Below are 10,532 nucleotides of genomic sequence, written 5' to 3' on the forward strand. Positions count from 1 at the left end.
GTGTGTGTGTGTGTGTGTGTGTGTGTGTGTGTGTGTGTGTGTGTGTGTGTGTGTGTGTAAGCTATTACCTGAGCCTTTATGTTATCTCTCATATCCTTCTCTAGTGGAGGTCTGAGAGGCATTAGCATACAACCCTATAGGGAGGCCCCTGTGCCAGACGTGTGTGTATCAGCGAGTGTGTGTGTGTGTGGCAGAGCGTGGCCTGACACCCGACAGGCGCTGTGATAATCTGGGCTGGGAGTGTCAGAATGCCACACTGAGGTGCCTGTCTGTCCCCTGTCACCTCCATGACACTGAATAGTGCTTACAGTCCCCTCGCTCTCCATGGGTGGGAGCTGACACTGTAGTTATGGTGGTTATAGCAGGCCTAGGATTCCCCACTAGCACCACTGGCAAAAAACTGTGAGGGTGTTCAGAATTCTGATTAAACGTTACACGGTGCATTACCACCGCTTAGTCTTCCCCCTACTCTATTTTCCATGCGGGGCCCAAAGGCGATCAAAGTATTATCCAGGCCCTCTACCACCAAAACTGTCAATAGAACCCAAGCTCTCTTAGGCGGGGGGGCAACCGAGCCAGGTGACTAGGAGGAGAAACAGTGCCACCGCTTATAGAAGTGGTTGTGCTTTTTCGCCCTTTTCTTTTTCGTTGTTGTAGATAAGTGTATGAAGACTGAGTTCGATATTGTAATGATTGCTACTGGCTCCAGGGGAGATTTCTGCTAATCACTTAGCAGTTTTTAATTTAACAAGGTCTTGTCCTTCTGTCTCCTGCATTGATCTGATCCTGACGTGCATGTTTCTTCTGGTTTTTCTCTCCTCCCTACAGAACTTCTGCAGACTGGCTGCTCTCGAGGCCCAGGGATCCTGCCTCAACAACAAGTACTCAGAGGGGTACCCAGGCAGGAGGCAAGACTGTGGATACTGTAGGACTAGGCACTAGTTGAGGTAACAGAACAGTGGTGTAAAGCAGTTTTTTTTTTGTTAATTATTTGTGTTTTTCACATTTTTGGCAGGCATTATGTTTCTCCCTCTCCATTATTTCAGTCCCCAGACGGTCCACTGCATTTACTACGTAATGAAATGAAATTACTGGAATTGTCAGATTGAATGACTAACAGATGGACAGAATATACTCTGTCCCCTGGTCCCCTCCCACCTCCTACACACGCACACCCAAACACACACACCTACTGTAAACACCTTTTCACCCAATTCCCATAAACATGTCAGAGCAAAAACCAAGCCATGAGGTCGAAGGAATTGACCATAGAGCTCCGAGACAGGATTGTGTCAAGGCACAGATCTGGGGAAAGGTACAAAAACATTTCTGTAGCATTGAAGGTCCCCAAGAACACAGTGGCCTTCATCATTCTTAAATGGAAGAAGTTTGGAACCACCGAGTCTCTCCCTAGAGCTGGCCGACCGACCAAAGTGAGCAATCGGGGGAGAAGGGCCTTGGTCAGGGAGGTGACCAAGAACCCGATGGTCTCTGACAGAGCTCCAGAGTTCTGTTGAAATGGGAGAAACTTCCAGAAAGACAACCATCTCTGCAGCACTCCACCAATCAGGCCTTTATGGTAGAGTGGCCAGACGGAAGCCACTCCTCAGTAAAAGGCACATGACAGCCCGCTTGGAGTTTGCCAAAAAGGCACCTAAAGGACTCTCAGAACATGAGAAACAAGATTCTCTGGTCTGATGAAACCAAGATTGAACTCTTTGGCCTGAATGCTAAGCGTCACGTCTGGAGGAAATCTGGCACCATCCCTATTGTGAAGCATGGTGGTGGCAGCATCCTACTGTGGGAATGTTTTTCATCGGCAGGGACTGGGAGACTAGTCAGGATAGAGGGGAAAGATGAATGGAGCAAAGTACAAAGAGATCCTTGATGAAAACCGCGCTCAGGACCTCAGACTGGGGAGAAAGTTCACCTTCCAACAAGACAATGACCCTAAGCACACAGCCAAGACAACGCAGGAGCGGCTTCGGGACAAGTCTCTGAATGTCTTTCAGTGGCCTAGCCAGAGCCCGGACTTGAACCCGATCGAACATCTCTGGAGAGACCTGAAAATAGCTGTGCAGCGACACTCCCCATCCCACCTGACAGCGTTTGAGAGGATCTGCAGAGAAGAATGGGAGAAACTCCCCAAATACAGGTGTGCCAAGCTTGTAGCGTCATACCCAAGGTGCTTCAACAAAATACTGAATACTAACGTAAATGTGATATTTCAGTTTTCTATTTTTGTAATAAATTTGCAAACATAAAAAAAAGGGTAATTTTGGGTATTGTGTGTGTATATAAATTAGGGAAAAAAGCATTTTAATCTATTTTATAATTTTCATTTTATTTTATTTTACCTTTATTTAACCAGGTAGGCCAGTTGAGAACAAGTTCTAATTTACACCTGCGACCTGGCCAAGATAAAGCAAAGCAGTGCGACACAAACAACACAGAGTTACACATGGGATAAATAAACATACAGTCATTAACACAATAGAAAAGTCTATATACAGTGTGTGCAAATGTAGTAAGATTAGGGAGGTAAGGCAATAAATAGGCCATAGGGGCGTAATAATTACAATTAAGCAATTAAACACTGGAGTGATAGATATGCAGAAGATGAATGTGCAAGTAGAGATACTGGGGTGCAAAGGAACAAAAAATAAATGACAATATGGGGATGAGATAGTTGGGTGGGCTATTTACAAATAGGATGTGTACAGGTGCAATGATCGGTAAGCTGCTCTGACAGCTGCTCTGACACCTGGTCATCTGATGCTACACTCCATCACTCTCCTTCTTGGTCAAATAGCCCTTACACAGCCTGTAGGTGTGTTGAGTCATTGTCCTGTTGAAAAACAATAGTCCCACAAAACGCAAACCAGATGGGATGGCGTATCGCTGCAGAATGCTGTGGTAGCCATGCTGGTTAAGTGTGCCTTGAATTCTAAATAAATCACTGACAGTGTCACCAGCAAAGCACCCGCACACTTTCACACCTCCTCCTCCATGCTTCACGGTGGGAACCACACATGCGGAGATCATCCGCTCACCTATTTTGCGTCTCACAAAGATACGGCAGTTGTAACCAAAAATTGCAAATTTGGACTCATCAGACCACAGGACAGATTTCCACCGGTCTAATGTCCATTGCTTGTGTTTCTTGGCCCAAGCAAGTCTCTTCTTATTATTGGTGTCCTTTAGTAGTGGTTTCTTTGCAGCAACTCGACCACGAAGGCCTGATTCACTCAGTCTCCAGTTGATGTTGAGATGTGTCTGTTACTTGAACTCTGTGAAGCATATATTTGGGCTGCAATCTGAGGTGCAGTTAACTCTAATGAACTTATCCTCTAGAGCAGAGGTAACTCTGGGTCTTCCTTTCCTGTGGCGGTCCTCATGAGAGCCAGTTTCATCATAGCGCTTGATGGTTTTTGTGACTGCACTTGAAGAAACTTGAACATTCTTGAAATTTTCCGGATTGACTGACCTTCATGTCTTAAAGTAATGCTGGACTGTCGTTTCTCTTTGCTTATTTGACCTGTTCTTGCCATAATATAGACTTGGTATTTTACCAAATAGGGCTATCTTCTGTATACCACCCCTGCCTTGTCACAACACAACTGATTGGCTCAAACGCATGAATTAAGAAGGAAAGAAATTCCACAAATTAACTTTTAACAAGGCACAACTGTTAATTGCAATTCATTCCAGAATGAGAAGAGCGTGCAAAGCTGTCAACAAGGCAAAGGGTGGCTACTTTGAAGAATCTCAAATATTAACACATATTTTGATTTGTTTAACCCTTTGTTGGTTACTACACTATTCCATATGTGTTATTTCCTAGTTTTGATATCTTTACTATTATTTATACAATGTAAAAATAAAGCAAAACCCTGGAATGAGTAGGTGTGTTCAACTGTTTGACTGGTACTGTATATGAGTGCATAATAAAAATGGTGACATTTTACAATAAATTGATTACCTGAATTCCCACCAAATTGCCTGAACTCCATTAATTATTTGTCCATGCCAATGTTGTATAATTAGTGATGCACCGATATGACATTTTTGTCCGATACCGATATCCGATATTTTCCTTACCAAAAAAACGATACCGATATTTAACATTTTAGCGGCCTTTTAAGCGTTCTAGTACAGTTAAATAGTTAACACACACACATGGACGCAGCGGTCTAAGGCACTGCATCTCAGTGCAAGAGGCGTCACTACAGTCCCTGGTTCGATTCCATGCTGTATCACATCCGGCCATGATTAGGAGTCCTATAGGGCGGCACACAATTGGCCCAGCGTTGTCCGGGTTTGGCCAGGGTAGGCCGTCATTGTAAATAATAATTTGTTCTTAACTGACTTGACTAGTTAAATAAAGGTCACACACACATACACACCACACTGACCAAAAAGTTATTTTGTTGGCATTTACATATGTCCCCATTACCAGTAAAACAAAATCAAAACCTATTACTTTCACTTACTTGCTGTGCTAGTTCATTGTTCATTTGTGCAATCGTGTCATTCTCTACCAGGATTTCATCATACATGTCAAGCAGTGAAGTTTCAGCTCTGCTTGTCTGTGGCCTCTCTTCCTAACACGGAACCCAAACCGCCTGCTCGCGTGCGCTATCATGCATAAATGTATTTTGCCCCCCCACACCAAACGCGATCATGACACGCAGGTTAAAATATCAAAACAAACTCTGAACCAATGACATTAATTTGGGGACAGGTCGAAAAGCATTAAACATGTATGGCAATTTAGCTAGTTAGCTTGCGCTTGCTAGCTAACGTTAATTTGTCCTATTTAGCTAGCTTGCTGTTGCTAGCTAATTTGTCCTGGGATATAAACATTGAGTTGTTATTTTACCTGAAATGCATAAGGTCTTCTACTCCGACATTTATTCCACACATAAAACGGCCAATCGAATCGTTTCTAGTCATCTCTCCTCCTTCCAGGCTTTCTCATCTTTGAACTTATATGGTGATCGCATCTAAACTTTCATAGTATTACCATGACAACCGGCAACAAAGTTCGTCTTTCAATCACCCACGTGGGTATAACCAATGAGGAGATGGCACGTGGGTACCTACTTGTATAAACCAATGAGGAGATGGGAGAGGCAGGACTTTCAGCGCGATCTGCGTCAGAAATAGGAATGACTTCTATTTTAGCCCTTGGCGTCGCAGACGCTCGTTAGCGCGCACAAGCAGTGTGGGTGCAATAATTGAATAACATGGATTTCAAAATTTACTTTGCGACGCTCGCGCACGCGACGTGTCCGGTCTGGTCAGCATGTAAGTGCTGTGTATGTAACATTTCACATAAACCCTGTTTCTTGAGTGAATCGGATTAGCGGACCTTGTACATAGCATCGAGCATGGTGGTGACACAGTAAAGAGAGAATGCCACCGAATCGCTTGTTCACAGCCTGTTTCGGCAGTTTTGTTGAGCAGCCGTTTCAATGCCATGACAGAGGGTATCATGTCTGCTGCAGGCGCAGTTGATGAGCTTATTTCTCGAGTCAGTTGTTCGAATGGAGCTAGCTAGTGTGTTCATGTTTCCAAGTTTCAAACATGTTCTCAAATGCCGTTGAAATGGCAGCTCGACTTGTTAACTGCTCGATCCACACAGCAGACATTGTGGGCTAGGTTAGGAATGCTGTGTTGCACGTGTAGTGCAACATTGTACGTGGTGTCATTACGTCATGTACCTACGTTATACAGGTATGCACGTCAGCTTTGACATCGGTTTTGCACATCGGCGTTAAACTAGACATCGGCCCGATGTCGATGTTGGCATTTTTAGCTAATATCGTCCGATTCCGATATCTTCACCGGTATATCGTGCATCTCTAGTTATAATTCAGTCAATATATGATGGATACATTTTTTCCCAAATGTTTGGAGTATTTGTATCCAACTGTTGCATTTACCAGAATTATATTTTAAACCTTTTAACAATTTTAATGACTGTTGCTACATGATCTCATACTTTATCTCTCGGTCTCCATTTCTATCTTGTTCTCTCACTTTCTCAATCTCTCTCTCACCAAGTCACTGTGTCACGCCCTGATCTGTTTCACCTGTCCTTGTGCTTGTCTCCACCCTGCTACAGGTGTCGCCCATCTTCCCCATTATCCCCTGGGTACTCATACCTGTGTTCTCTGTTTGTCTGTTGCCAGTTCATCTTGTGGGTTAAGTCAACCAGCGCTTTGTCTCAGCTCCTGCTTTTCCCCAGTCTCTCTTTTCTCACCCTCCTGGTTTTGACCCCTGCCTGTCTTGACTCTGAGCCCGCCTGCCTGACTACTCTGCCTGCCCCTGAGCCTGCCTGCCGTCCTGTTCCTTGGCCCCACCATTCTGGATTATCGACCCCCGTTTGCCTTGACCTGTCGTTTGCCTGCCCCTGTTGCTGTAATAAACATTGTTACTTCTACACAGTCTGCATTTGGGTCTTACCTGAAACGTGGTACACTGACTGCCACTAACTCAGTATATTTTACTGTCATAGTGTGTTCCATATTTGAAGAATATATGAAGAAAAACATATATGAAGAAAAAAATACTGTGCATATATTACATTTATTGTAAGTTACAACATGTTATGTAAATGTATACCAAACAACCTAATGTCATGTTGCCTAACACGTTGTCGTTGTGGTCCTTCTGCAGTCTGACCCATGGTTACATGTCTGACACGAACAGGATCTCTGCTACCTCCATCTATTTTGAGTCCCTGCCCTACAAGCTCAATGTAAGTAGAGACCCTCTCTACCCCCACCCCAGGTTACTAGGTTTTTCTCAATTTGCCTTTCCTCGATTGCTTGTGTCCTCTCATCTCACCTCCTTCCCTTTGGAGGAGAAGGTCTGAGGGAAGGGACCTTGGATCCTTTCCTCCTATATGAATTGAGAGCCCTAATGTAACCCTGTCCAGTGTCCACACTCTCTGATCTATACACCCTCGCACCCTCACTGCTCACGTCTGCTACGCTAGTGGGGAACATTCATGGCCTTACTTCTCCTCATCTGTGGTCGCAGTATTACTACTATAAATGCTACTCGTCACTGATATAATATAATAGGCAGTAACAGTAGATAATCATAGATATCCTACTCTGCCCTGTTAGATCTATTTTACTGGTTCATATTGGTCAGTGCTGTACTTCGTTCTGTGTCATTGAGCACTTACTGGTTTGTATCCATTCCTGATATTTTCCTGATAACTGTTCTTCTGGCCCGTGTAGTGTTCAGGTTAGTGTTTCCCCTATTATTTTTTTTACTGCCGGCGGGCCACCGTTGCACATTTTTTGTTTAATATTTCTGCAGAGATGTGTGAGATTTTGGCCATTTAGCCCTTTTTTTTTTACTTACTCAGAGTCAGATGAACTTTTGGATATCATTTTTATGCTTCTGCATGCAGTTTGAAGGAAGTTGCTAACTAGTGTTACTGCAATGACAGGCTGTTCCTGTAGACTTCCAGTCATGTTGGTAACACTAGTAGTTAGCAATGGCTCGCGTAACTACTTTCAACTTCCTTCGAATTGCACACAGAGACATACAAATGGTATCCATGAATTCATCTGAGTCTAGATAAGTAGAAAAAAAGGCTTAATATCCAAAATCCCACAATATCCCTTTAATATCAGAGTGACGAGTTACTACTTACATTTGTAGCGAGCAGGGGCGCGAATGAGACCCACAGCCACTGCTCCTTCCTCATCTCCCTACAGTGCTACCTTTGCCATCTCTGCTGAAAAAAATCTTAGGGGAATCACTGCAGGTGATCAATGTAGTGTGTTGTGCTGATCAAGGATTTGGTGTGTGTGTGTGTGTGTGCGCTCCAGTGTGTGTGTGTGCAAAGTTTGTGTGTGTGTGTGTGTGTCTATCCGTGTGTGTTGTGATGGGGATGTGATCAATGGTGTGTGTGTCTCCTCTACTCTGCGTGTGTGTCTGTGTGATGGATGAATGGGCAGGACCCCACTGTAGGAGAGATAATAGGAAATTAACATGCCGGCCGGCGGGGATCACTCTATCCTACTCTCTCACTCACACCACTTTGTCCTATTCTCTCTGTCCTCCATCCTCAAAATGATCTTTACCTTGATGTAGTGAGGGGCGGTGTGTGTGTGTGTGTGTGAATGGTGTGTGTTGTGTGTCTGTGCAGTGTTTTGTGGTTGATGTGTGTGTGTGTGTGTGTGTGTGTGTGTGTGTGTGTGTGTGTGTGTGTGTGTGTGTGTGAGACCACCTTGATGGAGTGAGGAGGGATCTAGAGATGGGAGATTATTCCTCTGTCTAAATGAAGCAGGTTTCCCTGTCCTTAAGAAGCTGTGGGTGCAAAGCTTTGGGGTTGATGACAATTGAATGGGACCGATATGGAGAAACGTATACCTTTTCAGTGCATTCTGCCTGTATGCATAGGTTTCTCACTCCCTCATTTAGCTGTAAAGCTTCAGTCTCTAACAGGTGTTTACGTACTTGTTCATCCCTTTCTCCCTCCATCTCTCACACTTGCCCTCCATCTCTCTTGCCCTCTCTCCTTTCCTCCCTCTCACCAGCCTGCCATATGACTCACTGACACCGTCTCTTCCGGCCCAAGGTGATCATTTCAGGTACCAGCGCCTATGCATGCGTCATTGACTATGCTCACTTTATGAAGGTACAGACACGTTCATTTACTGTCTCTCTCACGCTTTCTGTCTTCTCTGTCGGTCTTCTATATCTCTCATCCCCTCTCTTTGTCTCTTTCTTTCTTGGTCTTCTCTCTTTCAGATTCAGATAAGATATTATAGCATTTATGACAAGGCCACGGATGCTAAAGCGAAGTGAGATCAACAACAACACAAAATAATTAAATAATGGTGATTAGAGAAAGGGGAAAACATATACTGAACAAAAATATAAATGCAACATGTAAAGTGTTGGTAACATGTTTCATGAGGTGAAATAAAAGATCCCAGAAATGTTCCATACGCACAAAAATCTGTTTACAAAATTTGTTTACATCACTTTTAGTGAGCATTTCTCCATTGCCAAGATAATCCATCCACCTGACAGGTGTGGCATATCAAGAAGCTGATTAAACAAAATGATCATTACACAAGTGCACCTTGTGCTGGGGACAATAAAAGGCCACTCTAAAATGTGCAGTTTTGTCACACAACACAATGACACAGATGTCTCATGTTTTGAGGGAGCGTGCAATTGGCATCCTGACTGTCGGGAATGTCCACCAGAGCTGTTGTCAGAGAATTTAACCCTTTCACACATACCATCACACGGGTGTGATCGTTCTACAGTGGTCCCTGCAGCGTACGATCACACCCCGTGTGATTAGAACGCTTATTTAGAACATCCAGTTTCAAATGACGCAACAATCAGCATTTGAGCTGGCCACACTTTTTTCAGAACCTATTTACACAAACACAGTCCTTACAAAGTTATGTCCAGAATGTGAGCAGTTTATTTTTGGATGCAATGTTCACATATTCACAAAAGTATTTATAGCATAACACAATCATCCAAATCGGAAAAATGTAGGCTACAGTTGTCCTAGCGCTAACTGAGGAAAGATTGACGCAACACAAGCGGTCATATTTTCTAACTCTCGGCTGACATAAACTAGAATATGAATTAGCTAATAGCAATTACTATGTATAATTAATCACATCACGGGTGAGCTCACCATTGATCTAAATAATTGAGTAAAACACTTTCTAGAAATCGAAAGTAATCCGACGATGATTAGTTTCAGCGCGCAGACATGCTTTTTTCCCTCACAGAAACCAAAGATAATAGAAGACAAGATGAGTTTGGTCTGTTTATAGTATGCATGTTGAAGGGGTGTGTCGTCTACCATCGTTCACATCCCACCATTCACTTCCTGAAGTTCTCAAAAAATGAGTGAACCCTTACCTCATTTTGTTATAACAGCTTTGGTCCGAAAGATGATTACGTGAAACCCAGAATGCATTGTATGTCAACAAACATGGCTCCACACATAGCTGGAATTAGCTTAGCTCATCATAATCAGTACAACCTTCAAAAAAGTATTTCACCCACAATGTGCCCATTACAATCTATGCAAGAATCGGAATGCATGATTTATCACCAGTAATTGAAAAACATGTGAATAAAACAGTAAATATATCAATAATTACCACACTATTTTCTGATAGTGATTTAATGATACAAATGGTGCGTGCAGGCAGTCAATCACGTAACCGCTTACTCCCACTCTCAGCCATTCAGTGATGTTGTTTATGTATGTAGCTAGTGAGCTAAGCTGTAGCATTAGCAATGTCTTTCAAAAGGAGACAACTTCTGGAGATTTAAAAACATTCTGACAATGAGTCTGAAAGTCAGGAATAACATTCTGACAGTGACAGTGAGGAGCTGCCCCCCAACAATTGAGAACCATGAATCTGAGGACCCCTTGTCCACTGACAACGTCCCAGTTCCCTTTGAAGATGCTGGTGGTGATGGTGGCAGACTGACAGTTGATGAAGTACAGGAGTTCTGTG

At 43.4% G+C, this 10,532-nt stretch overlaps 1 long non-coding RNA gene across 1 annotated transcript in view; it reads left to right on the forward strand.

Moving 5' to 3' along the window:
• Positions 1–8,981, forward strand: part of LOC111970641 (uncharacterized) — a 12,897-nt gene extending 3,916 nt beyond the window's left edge. Inside the window, exons 3-6 of the long non-coding RNA XR_002878141.2 lie at positions 829–947; positions 6,685–6,766; positions 8,568–8,621; positions 8,782–8,981. This is a non-coding gene — a long non-coding RNA (uncharacterized lncRNA). The remainder of the gene's footprint in view (positions 1–828; positions 948–6,684; positions 6,767–8,567; positions 8,622–8,781) is intronic.
• The last annotated feature ends 1,551 nt before the right edge of the window (positions 8,982–10,532 follow it).

Source organism: Salvelinus sp. IW2-2015, linkage group LG11 (assembly GCF_002910315.2).
Source record: "Salvelinus sp. IW2-2015 linkage group LG11, ASM291031v2, whole genome shotgun sequence".
In the NCBI taxonomy this organism is placed as follows: Eukaryota; Metazoa; Chordata; class Actinopteri; order Salmoniformes; family Salmonidae; genus Salvelinus; species Salvelinus sp. IW2-2015.